At 50.8% G+C, this 13,238-nt stretch overlaps 1 protein-coding gene across 4 annotated transcripts in view; it reads right to left on the bottom strand.

The window, feature by feature from the left end:
• BCORL1 (BCL6 corepressor like 1) overlaps positions 1-13,238 on the bottom strand; it is a 916,214-nt gene that overhangs the window by 693,296 nt on the left and 209,680 nt on the right. For 3 of the 4 annotated variants that reach the window (XM_078688448.1, XM_078688450.1, XM_078688452.1), the window contains exon 1: positions 3,056-3,254. The exons of the other annotated variant lie outside the window; for it this stretch is intronic. The gene's annotated coding sequence lies outside the window, so the exon portion shown is untranslated. Of the gene's footprint in view, positions 1-3,055; positions 3,255-13,238 lie in introns of those variants that run through there. 4 annotated transcript variants of the gene reach the window in all.

Below are 13,238 nucleotides of genomic sequence, written 5' to 3'. Positions count from 1 at the left end.
GAAGCCAGCGGTAGCACCCACGGTGCCAGAGGTACAAAAGGGCATGGCAGGGGTAGCAGATGCTACCCCTGTCTGCCCCCTGGTTGACGTCCATGGCGCCTGCTGCCGAACGTGCTCGCCGGAGGGAGGCAGCTGCCGGGGGGCTGCTGAGGGGGCACTGTGCGGCCACGGGATAGATACCTGGAGGAGGCACGGCGGAAGACCAGCATTTCCTGAACCCTTTTCAACACTGTCACACTGTGCAGACTATTGAGAGGCGGAGACGGGGGAGGCTTGAGGACCCGCAGCGGAGAGAACTCAGCCGGGGGCAGTGCCAAGTGTAGGCAGCAGGGCTGAAGGTCATGCTGGGACCCGCGAGGGAGAGAGACGACGGTTACTGCTGCCCCAGAAGCAGGAGTTGAGGGCTCAGGAAGACCGACCAGCAGGCTACGGAAAGCCCCTCTGCTGCTGCTACCGGCCCCTCCCAGAGAGGACAACCCCGGGGCTAGAGCAGGAGCCGCCCCCAGCTCCACCCGAAGCAGCTCGGAAGACTGTTTACAGCGCAGCTCCCGCACCACGGGGACAGCCCTGCCATCCTCACCCGCGGAGCAGAGCTCGGGCGCCGATCCCCCGCCCTGGGCGGCTGCAGGCATCCCACCACCAGAGCCCGGCGCGCGCGGCGCCGGAGCCCGGTTCTATCACCTCACGGCGGAGAGCGCCGAGCACGGCCTCACACATGCCATCACCACAGCGCGCGGGCCCGCCCCGCGCACACCGCCTCAAACAAAAACACGGCTGCAGCGCGGCGCGAGCGCACCCGCAGAGCGGGCTCCCTCCGCGCGCCACCAAGGCGACTCCGTCCTCTCAAGTAGGCTTCATCCACAGAGCAACGCAGTCACCTCTCTCTCAAGTTAGGCTCCAACCACCGAGCAACGCAGTCACCTCTCTCTCACTCATGCCAAGCGTGGCCCTGTCACACCAAAGCACGGCTCCACCCACCTCAGGATGGCTTCGACTTCCAAAGTACTGCGGTCACCTCAGAGCACATTCTTTCCCTCAACCACAACATGGCTCAGACATCCGAAGTGATGGTTCCGTCACCTAACAGGTTCCTTCTATCCACTATCACATGACTATCTTCCCAAGTATGTGAAAAGGCATGCTCATTCCAAACATAACACGAGTCCCTCAAACTTATGGTTACAGTACACTTATCCACAGACCACGCCCATTAAGTCCCAAAGTGGCTCTATTAGACAGGTTCGATTCTGCCAAAACTTGGCACAGTTTCTTCGTCTCATCCAAACCTCACCAGGATTATCATTCGAAGCCTGGTTCGTCTCTATAGTCTGTGTTTTATCATTCCTAAAAAGAGGTATTCGCGCCAACTCCGGCTGTATCATTTCGAACAAGCTTTCTATTGTGATCAGAGCCTAGATCGCCCCCTAAATAACTCCAGAAACTCCTGTCGATTCAATACATCCGAAACAGCACACGCAGGCACCCCTTAAACTACTCGATTTATGATATCTACATTCCGATACCATCTAAATGCTCTATACACATGTCTTCCTTACTCCCAGCTTGCCCCATGCCAACTCCCATGGCCCACCAACTTACTGCATGCCTTCACCAAATAGCGGTATACAACTAAAATCGAATTCCTGCTGGTGACTCCTCGTTACCTGGCCATATTAATCACGTGACTGGTACACCCAACCATGTTTTATATGGATTTCATTATACCTTGGCATGAATCCCTGTATAGGCTGGTATGGCTATTACAAACAACCTATCTCCCAGTAGAACCGCTACAGCTAGGCCTGGGCAAACACCTGAGTGTCCCATGTGTCAGCAGTGGGACCTGGCGAAAAGGTTACGGATATTACATGGAACGGCTCTATCACAAAACTATCACTACTGGTACGGCTCCGACACACAACAGTGGCACCGCGGGCGGAATCTCCTGGCACAACTAACACAACTCACAAAACTCGCATAACTTTGACCTTGTAGGCAAGACTGTCTTCAATGTGTAAGCAGCCGGGTTCCTGTCACCTGCGAGGTGACTATCAACCACAACATGGCTTCCACTTGTAATTATACACCAGTACCTACATATGACTCTAGGTACCCACACACACCTTGTTCGACTGGTAGAGCAAGATGGGAGCCTCCGCTCCCAATATCCCCAACCACCCCCATGGGAATACTTCATTTTCCTTGCCTTTCATACTTTGGCTTCGAAACATACTATGGTATCGGCTCCCTTTAACCTCATTGTGCCTTAAAATGGGATTACAAACCTTAACCTAACAACAGACATTTTCATCCATAGCCAGCATAATGTTGCCAATAAACTGAGTAACCACACACACATAGTGATTTCATCCTCTAGTATAGATGCTATCACAATTTGGCCATCATCTGATTATAGTAGGTTACACCATCCTCAAGACCTCATAATATTATAACTGAAGGAGACCTATACCACAGGGCTTCCCGTGACCTCACTTTGGTACACCTTTCACAGTCCCGGGTACACCCAGCACAGCTGTATGCTCCTCTCGGAAACACACATCTAGCAGTGTGGGCTCTGTCAGTGCCACTGCCATCGGCCCCGCATCCATGGCCGTCCGTGCCTACTTCCCGGGAGTGCCCCAGCCTGCTCCCGGGTCCCTTCCTCTGGTCCAGTCCCTTCAGAGATCGTGACTCGGATGACTCCACAGCCCGCACCCGCACGTACCAAGCTCCTCATCTTGAGGGACTCCGTGCCCTCCCGCGCAGGTGAGGCTCGGGATGCGCCCCGCGCACGGGATGTCATGACTCCCCTCCCGGGAGGTACGTCCGGGGTGGGCTGAGCCCTCCGCCCCCGGCCGTCTCCATAGGGACCCCCAGCCCGGAAGCAGGGCAGGGATCGGGGAGGGGGCGGCGAGTAGAGTTTCCAGGCGGTGATGGGGGTCGGTGTGGAGGCGGGGGGGTGCGCTGGAGCTGAGGGGACGTGGCGGAGGCGCCCAGTTCGGGTCCCTGGCACTCCGGGGGCGCTGAGAGACTCTTGCGGGGCGGAGGTACGCACCTGTGCCCGGTTCTTCTCCCGCACCCCGGGGGTCAGGCGGACCTGGGGCGGGGTGCCACTCCAGGCGGCCGGCGGGTTAAAGGGGGGTTCAGGGCCCCTGGTTCTGCCGGTCGGACGCCGCCACTGCCAGAGGAGCTTCGCAGAGACACTGGGAAACAGCAGCGAAGCAGCCGAGAGAGTACGAGAGCCGCCCAGGAACGCTAACGGGAAATGTAGTTCAGCGCAACCAGCTGGCCGCAGGCGGAACACTGCAGGATCCACAATCGCACTACAAGTCCCGGCATGCTGAGCGGCCCAGGAGCGCAGACACATACACACGGGGGAGGAGAGGACAGGGCATCGCGGCCGATGCTGCACGGGCACAGGGGGAAGGAAACTCCGAGCAGCACAACAAGGGGTTGTGTGCAGCTGTGAAGGACCCACGGCTCTTCCTTAGGGTTACTACTGCTGCCTTACGCCGTGCCGTTACTAACCCCTCTCACACAAACTGAGGACTGCCTCACACTTATTTATTGATACTGCCCTGCTACATTAGAGTATTGTTAAAACGGACTATTCTAGGATATTTGTACTGCCCGCACCTAGGTCATAAAGTAATGAAGCCATGGTATTAATGTTGGTTTACTCCAAGTTATTAACGCCACTACGCCTGATTATTATAAAAAGTAAAATGCATATTGGCCTGTAGCGGGTATTTTCAGCCCTATTTGCGCCGCATCATCAATCCTACTTTTAAAAGGGATGGGTTATAGTGCCACAAACCCCCGCATTACCGCTGCCTTTCCTTACAGCGCGTAAATGCTGCTCTTTGGCGACGTTGTTACTCATGTTTTCCACTTAACTATCGATAATGTTACACCTGGACCGGAGCATCAATACTGCGCTGTGCTTTGCCAGCAGCCAAACTAACATCCACTGGCTGAAAATACCACGTTACAGGTAAGTGCATAAGGTACAATTCATAAAGACATTGCTATATAGCAACGGATCTGCGAATGGAACTCTACATTTAAAAAACAAATAGTATAAGCACTTGGCAAAGTCACCAGCGACGCGTCCACGGTACAAATACAGATATCTACCCTGCACACACCCTAGCAGAGAGTAGTGCATTCGAGTGATACATGCATCATGCAAAGGTGTTATTTAGGATATCATCCTTATTCTCGCACATGAGACTGTCTGTTACCAATACTGAGGAGGCAGTCACACTACCCAGAATGTGCACCCAGAAGGACACAGGAAACTACAGAATACACGTGCGGAAGTGCAGACGTACTACAGCTGACACGAGGGAAATACGCATGAAATACCGGCAGGACAAAATCATTAAGGGGTTCACGGAACCTAGGTAGACCGCAAAATTCATTATGTACATTTCTTTTAAGTGGCGTTTAAACCACACGCACACAACTCAGCGGATGGTTGTGCCGAGGGTAAATCCTAGGGTAAATTCCCTTGCTCATCCCCTGCCAGTTGAGCCTACGCTGCCCCCGCCCTTTCGAGGGCATCCTGTCCACTTACCCACTGTGAGTACAGGGCCGAGGCCTGAAGGGTCGACACGGGAAACACTGGAGAAGAGTGCGACACTACAGCCCACACTAACAGACAAGCTGATCTAACACACCCAACAAGACCAACCTGCAAACCACTCAACTTCGGACAAACACCACAGGTGTTCGTGTCTGGCAAGCCGCGGATACACAGCTCGTCAAACTTTCCGTGGAGGGCGCCCTGCATGCCACACAACGTAAGGCACACACATACGGAGTTGAGTCTAGCAACAAGGGTAGTGTACAGCAGCACACGCAGGCACTTGCACCAATCGCGCCACACTATGTAGGAAACACAGCTACACGTAACACACACACTTACACGTGCCGGGAAATGGGCCTCAGGAAATCAGCAGCCATACACACAAAAGCATGCACAGCTCACACTCGTCAGTACCGGGGAGTGAATCTTTCGGGACACCTCGGCCAACGCACACAAAGTATGTTACACATACACAACCACACACATTTCAGTATGATAGGTGTGGAAAATCTGCAACCGCAGTCATATACGCTCAATAGAGTGTCTCACAAACAGGTACACAATCAGTCGCAGAGCATACACCGACCCACCCACACATTGTGATCTATATATATCACATTGCAAAGCACCAAGCGCGAAAACATGCTGACGCTCAAACACAAACTTCCCGAGGTGGCGTATCCTGATCTCCACAGAACAAGCATACCTAAATGCATAACTACAAGCACAACCAAACGTATGCAGCTCAACACGCACATCTGGAAAGAGGCAGCTATGTGCACAGGAGTCGTCCACACGACACAGGAATGCACACACAACAGGAATGCGCACTCAAACGACGGCGGCCTGTTTACCACGGCCGTGCACACTCCTGCTCAATGGCACGTTTGCATCTGCAACAGCTGAAACACCCTGCGCGTGGCGCATTACCGAGAACACTAGCTGCACCCTCCCCTGACCCCAGCGCAAGCTACGGGGTGTCTCTCCTTTGACACACGCAGCCTCACTGTTATTGCCACGAACCAGATGCGGGCCGCGAGGTCCCACTGGCTTAGACAACGACCTCTCTCTCACTGCTGCCGCGACAGAATAGGAGACATCTCGGCCTTCCATCGGCATGGCACTACACTGCACCATGTGCACACACTTCAGTACTGAAATATGACCGCGATCTGTGCCAGCGGCCACAGGCCTGCGCTCTGCCAGAAGCATAGCACTGCCTCACCGGAACACGGCACAGCTCCAGACAGACTACCGGCAGCACAGAGCTGAAAGACACTGGCATTTACGCAGCTTCACGGTTGGAACGGGGGCACAAACAGTAAGTGGTCGCATGCAGGGAGCCCCGCGCTCACAACAAAGCTTAAATCTTATGGTCCAGCCTGCAGGCCTGTAGGTGGGACAGCTGGGCCACTGTAGCTACAAGGCCCCCTAAGACGGCCAGCATCACCTGAGACCCTGACGTGAAACTACGGGATGCTCGCTGGTCTTGGCACAATATTCGACCCCCCTTCCCCCTTGAAAATGAGAACAGTGTGAGAAAGGCGCCAGGCGCCCCTAATTAGTATGCTAGCGGAGGACAATCGAAGTGTGTTGCTACCACACGAACCGCTAGGCACAACCTGCGTAGTTAAAACTGCAGCAATATACACATCCAAGCACATCCACCGCATGCAAACCCAGTACGTTCAGTTCCTCATCCCACACGGCCATAACCCAGTGGCCCGAGTCTGCGCAGTCAGAGGAAATCCCTACGATCCGCAGTCACACAAGTAGCACTGCCAACCACCACCACAGCCGGCATAGCGGAAGCTTGCACTCTGAGACACCAGACAAGCTGCGCAGACCCAGCCTCCTCTGCCGGCACACCCACAACTGGCACTCAGAGCCACAACCCATCTCACTCCACCGAAAGCATCAACATGACCGACAGTCACAACCTGCGCCCGCAGCCAGCCGCTGACAGTGCTTCGGCGGCCACTAGCCAGTACCTCAGAATGGCCATCCCGTGCCTCTGATGAGGATATAGGCTACAGAGTAGGGCACGCGCCCCTTCCGCCCCACGAGACGTTACCAAAGTTGTGATGACTGCCACCTGCAAACATACAAACCCACAGGGTGCACACGAACAGCCTGCATACACATTTACTTGACACCCTTACACAACTCACAAAAGCAGCCCCACGCCCCCTGCGCGCACACAACCACACTTAAACTTCCTAAGCATACACTGACACCCTCTACACAAGCCACCTTCACACTCCACCCACACAGAGGCATCCACATTCAGTGAACAACCTACTCGAGAGAAGATATATTTTGACACTTAGAAAATTTGAGGCATACACCCCGAATACAACGGAAACTGAATTTCAGGATTCCAAACGTGTTGTCAAAAATAACTGTCACTTGGAGAGGACGACACTCTCCGCTGATGGCCCCGCTCCTCCTGCACTCTTACACCCACCCCTGCATCAGTCATGGACACCTCCAGCCCATCTCCTGACGCATCCCCCCACACCACACTGCTGTCTGCCACCATGGCACTGCGTGCACGTCCAACGTCCTTTCACCCACAATGGGTCCAGGACCACCCCATCCTCCATCAATAGAACTTTATCAAGAAAAGTCACTGCAGTGCACAGTCCAAACTCCCCTATAACCTACATGCTTAGCCCACCCACACACACTGCACGAGTGACGACCCCACGACATTCCATAAAGAGCTTGATAATGAATGCGCCGCCACTTCCCCGATGTTTGCTGCATGCTTATCACGTTTCGTTTTCTGCATTTGTTTGTTTAAAATAAATGTAGCCAGTCATCTACAAGGAAGTCCAGCCGTACTGCGTAGGCTGCACTTGGCGCTAGCCCTAACTCTCGACCCTGTCCGTTCCTTGCACAGCCCCTGCATGGGGAGCCCCACGCCCTCGTGCACGTAACCCGTCATTGCACGCACAGCACGATCCTCCCGGCAACTCCATGCAGGCGAAGACCCCTCCCTCCCCGCAGAGCCCCACGACATTCCACGCACGCAAAGGACGAAAGTCCCTGCACAGCCAGTTCACTCACTGTACGTTTCCTGCCTGCGTGACTCCACCCCCTGCACAGACAGACCCGCCCAAAGTTTCTTTCAGGCAGCCCCGTCTTCCAGCATTTGACCCAAGATCCTCCTGGCACAGCCTTCAGCACACCTTGCACAGCGTTCTCCGGCGTCATGGCACTCCCAGAACGTCCCACCGACACAGTCCGTCCTAACCTCACCGCAACACTTCACAGCCACCACCATCACGCGGACGTGACCTCAGAGCACCCCCAGCACAGCCCCGCGAGGAGCTGGAACGACTTCACACCCCGGGCCCAGCACAAACATACCAATAGAACTGCCAGCCTACCACCAGACACCCCTTGCGCAGCGATCCCCTCAACTTTGCCACCGTCCGGACCCTCAAAAACACACACCCTTCTTAAGACGTCCCACAACCCCCCACCCCTCCCCCGCTGCTTTTACGTGTCTTATATGCACACATGCCGAGGCACAGACCCAAAACGTTTCTGATTCACAAAGAGTTGTGTTGCTTCGAATATAGCAGAAGTGTGTGACACGAAAAGACTCCTGGGTCCTTAAGATTATAAACAGAGGGAAAACATGAATGATAACATCCTCAGCTTCAGACAATCCCTGAAAACTTGGCTTTTTTCTCAAGCTCATCACTGACAGTACAGCTCCATTCACTGACTGCCTGCCTGGTTCCTTCCTATAGCGCCATGAAGCCTCCGGGCGTACGAGCGCTCAACAAATCCCAAATAACATTAACATTAACATTAACATGACAGTAGCCCTCTAAATACACAGCATGCGACCACGCTAAGCAACCCCCACCGCCGCCAAAGCACGACACGTAACCTCCGCCTCCAGAGACGAGTGAGACCCCGTTGTCGCTTAAGGCACCGCCTCGCTCACTGCAGGCCCAGCAGCTGATATCGCATGGGGCACGCAGCTCGAAAACACGGAGCTGTCGATCTCCACACGTCTGCAGCTGGGCCCCAGGGCCGCCCACCGACTGAGGGGAGATTAGAGGGAGGTGGTAAAAAGGGCGAAGCCGTCCTGGGGCCCAGAAGCCCTACAAAGGGCCCACCCGAAACCTGCTTTTGTTCATTGTTGGTTTTTTTTCAGACCAACATCGCTATTGGCCTTTTTTTGCACAGCTGCCGAACCCCCTTTACTTATCATAAGACGAAAATAACGAAGGATATGGTGGACGTAAAAGTCACCCTCCCTGTAAACTTCTGTGACTAGCCTGAACATTTCTACTTAGGCTGATAAGTTCATTAGCCCAGTGCCACATATCCGGCCATACAGAAATCGGTAACACCAAGGTCCCCACAACGATCAAGTTAAACTACCTTTATTTGACTGTCAGCTCTCCCATTCCGTCTAAGCCCTATATGGTGCTGTATTGTAATTTAGGTACAGAAGAAGCATGAATCAAGTGGGATCAAAACGAAAATGTACCATATTATGTATACATCCACAGCTAGTGAGGCGACAGATGTGTTGTAATTGCAACTTTGTTAACATCTGTGCTTTATACAAGATCACATTAAAATCACAATGGGCTTTCCGACTAGTAATGCACATAGGGCCACTCCCATCAACCTAAAAAGTAATACTATTAAGAACCGACCAAAGATAGCTCTTTGATGTAGCTAAGACAGAGAATAGTCTCCCCCTTCTTCGGTTAGATTTGGAAATCTAGCTCTGGATGCCACAGACTGTGCAGTGTTCTTTACACAGAAAGTTATATGCATTTAAGTTTTCTTACCCCAAAGTTCGCATAAATTAATCTCAAATATCTGGGTGTAAATGGTATCGTTTGGAGTCCCAGTACATACCTGGATAGAACAATTGCATCCATTCATAATTCCTTGCCGTTTTGGACTAAGTTGCCAATGTGGCTGTTGGGTAGGGTCACTGTAGCAAAGATGCTAGCACCGCCACAATTTCTGTTTTTTCCCCTGTCCTACTGGTGATTTTGCAGGGAACATTTTTCACTGAGTTACAAGGGTTACTGATGAAACTGGTTTTGGAGAATTGGTAGATGTAGTATGGTGCTGTTGAAGACTTATTGGCCTGTTAAAGAAGGTGGTCTTGTGGACACATCCCTACTCCTTAGCAGGGACACTGCAATGTTTAGTGAAATGATTGGGTGAAGGAGAAAACCCAGAAAGGGTAGACATGCAGAGGACGATCCAAGGTAAACAGAAGATTAACTGGCTGCTGTCCTTGAACAGACCTGGGTGTTGGGTGCCCCGATTAGTGTTGGGTGCAGTAGAATATTGTTGGGTGAGATGGCTGAAAAAAGGTGCAAATGTCACTCTTTATTCTCCAGAGCTGCTTTGTGGGCCTTACCCAGGTTTCGCGAAGTTGCACACACACATGATCGTCAGACAAGGGAGTTGCCAAAAAATTAAAATACCTCTTACTTTGAACCCAAGCTCTGATGTCACCAAGCCAGTGAGTCCAATCCTCCCCAAAAGAGCTCTCTTGTCTCTTCCATCCAAGCATAAATCCGTTCATCCTTTCACCCTGCCATCCACACACTGACCATTTTACCTTTACATCCGGCTTCCAGTAAGGACTCTCCCAGGGCCGGGGATTCCATGATTCCGTAGGGATCCTGGATTCCAGTAATGATTAAGTGGGGTTCCACAGAAGTCAAAAGGTTAAGTACTACTGATTTACATCATATGTACCTATCTCTAGGACAGCTAGGCATGATGCATCGTGGAACAGAGACCGGTGCCCCCGCTGTAGAGAGGTGGATGCTATCTTTTATCACATGGTAAGGGACTGCCCTATCATTACGAGTTATTGGAAAACTGTGTTTCATCTTCTGATGGATATTATAGGGAGACCGATACCATTGGAGCTGATGCTTTGCCTGTGCGGTCAGATTTCACAGTTTCCCATCTGTATTTTTCAAGAAACATTGGCCACTACTCCAGTACACAATACTGGGAACGCTGCATTTAGCAACCCTCCAAGCAAAGGGCGTTAGAGCCAGATCCACTGAGCTGCTAATAATTTGGGCACACACTAGTGGAATTTGACCACCAGGGAAATCCCTACCGACCGTAAGGACATCTAGCAATCGTTTTTAACTTTAAAATCAGGAATGCAACTAATGCTTTTCTTTTCAACATATGCAACAGCAAAGCTTTACCTGGGCAGAATCTGTAATATTGCATAGTCTTGGCGCTTACCTGAACTCCCTAATGTTTGCCCCTAATAAAAGAAAAAGGGCAAGCCATCTGTGGTTATAGAAGGTGATTTCAGTACATCATTTGAACAAATCACCACGGACTGGTCACGAAAGAAGAAAACCACGTCTGAAGTGTTCCTTGGGTACCAGAGTGGGACATTAAGCACCCTGCATGTGCAAGGCTCCAGCTGGCTCATAGAGCTTTAGCACATGGTCTGCGGGCTTTTACCGTACTAACCAAAACAGGCTTCTCCACACGATACTTTTCAGAATGGTTCACATAATGGTATAATTAGTTATATAATGGTTGATCTCGCAGCCGGAGCTCCATCCTCTATGTCTGTTGAGGATTGCCCAGAAAGAAACCACAATCCTCTAGCCCTTCAGTTACTGCATCAAGAAGTTACGCCCTTCTCTAGAAATACTGACGGTCCTACTAATAATATACACAACGCTGTAAATTAAAGGGGGGGGGGGGGGGCAGGTGCAGCTCAAACCCATTATTAAACCAGTAAATGACTTGGGAGCCACTTTCCTAGCTTTTGTAGGTCTGCCATTACTTTACTCTCACCAATGTTCAACTCTCCATATAATCGTTTTAGTCACATAGCTTATCTGCTCTCTAAACCAAATATCTACTGATCAACTCTTAGAACTGGCTGTCATCCGTGGTTTAACAAAGATTGTAGAAGAGCGAAAGTATCTCTCTTTGCGGCCTTGTGAAGTAATAATAGAGCACAATCCTAGAGAGTAGAGCAGGGTATACAGGTTTGCTGAATATTACGAATTTACAGTGACAACGCAAGAACTCAAGAGGGCTTTTACCCTTAAGGATTCTCAAACAGCTTAGCACACTTTAGCCAAAGGAATTAAATGCCATATGGAAAACTCGGAAATCCACATTACAGAGCACCGGTGCCACTTGGGAGAGATCTGGGACTTAAGCCCCTCATATTAACAAAAATTCTTCACAGCAGTCTTAAAAAAAAATAGGAGTAAAGCCACTGTCCTAGACAAAGTAACAGCTGACATATTTATGGGGAGCATTATATTGCTATTATGCCCAGTGCCCTTTTATGTGGGGCTGATATACCACCTTCCTGATACAGAGCCGAAATAGTACCCCTTTATAAGAAGGGTGACAGAGCTAACCCCATAAAAAACGGCCTCATCATTCTTTTGCATAATTTACAAAAATGTTTTTTTACTCACTGTGCTGTCTAGCCTTGAGACCAGGACCGAGTCTAACTCGATCCATTTTATAAATCAGTCTGGCTTTCGGAAAAAGATAAGCGCAATTGATAGGTGTTCAGATTTTATCTTGTACTGAAAATGTTTGTTAAAGTGAAAAGAGACTCCTTACACGTTGGTTTGTGGATCTTCAATCCACGTTTGACAACGTTCGTAGGCATCTACTGTGGAACCACCTCTAAGAAATGAGCATTCCACCCGACCTACTATACATGCTGACTGGACTCTTTGAGAGGAACTTAGCCACGGTCAGATGCAGGCAGTAGAAAAATCTACACACGCTTTGTCGGTCAACAAAGAGGTTTGACAAAGTTTCTCTGTTACTTCCCTTCTTATAGATGCCTTTGGCCACATCCTGAGCTACACTTAAGTAGCTCTTAGGGCTGGTTCAGGTACGCAATGGATAAGCTGTGGCAAATTGGTCTCCCACACCTCTGGGATTTTCTTAATACGATTACTCTTGATCTCATCACAGCAGTCAAGGCAGTATACAAGCTTTGGTCAGAGGAAAATCAGTTCTTTAAATCTCATCATTGTAGACTGACCAATTATGTTTGCTGCCCCAATGCATACCTACATTTGAGCCATTCCTGGAGGAGTTTCCTCAGTTTTAGCTAAACTGCTGGAGCAATTTACCTTCTCAAACACATTATTGCTCTAGCTGGGTCACTTGCTCTGGAGACAAGATACCTTTTTTTAATTTTTCTGGTCCTCGCATGCTGGGCCATGGCATAAATGGTTGACGCCCTTATGAAGACCTACTTGTGTCTGAAATTTGAACCCAGCATTGGAATTACTGTAAACTTCCACACAAATGCAAAACGTGGCAGCTGTACCATGTTATCTTTCCGTTGCCTGGCTTATTCGGTTCTGGACGGTTGGTCGGTGATATTGACTGAGGTTTTAAAATTCTACATGTAATTTCTTTTAATTGTACCTGTTCCCTACTGAAGAACAAGACCGAGACGAGAACCTCACCCTGAAGGAGCTTAGAGCTGCACTCGAGGATCTGAATCGGGCTAAGGCTCCAGGAGGGGATGGCTTCCCTGCCGAGTTTCATCAAGCAGACTCTGACAGTCTAGAGGAGAAATTATTGGAAGTCTTCTCGGGAGCAAGGAGACTCGAAATCC

This window comes from Lissotriton helveticus, chromosome 4_1 (genome assembly GCF_964261635.1).
Source record: "Lissotriton helveticus chromosome 4_1, aLisHel1.1, whole genome shotgun sequence".
Taxonomy (NCBI): domain Eukaryota; kingdom Metazoa; phylum Chordata; class Amphibia; order Caudata; family Salamandridae; genus Lissotriton; species Lissotriton helveticus.
The sequence above is the reverse complement of the archived record's forward strand: the minus strand, read 5'-3'. Positions and strand labels throughout refer to the sequence as shown.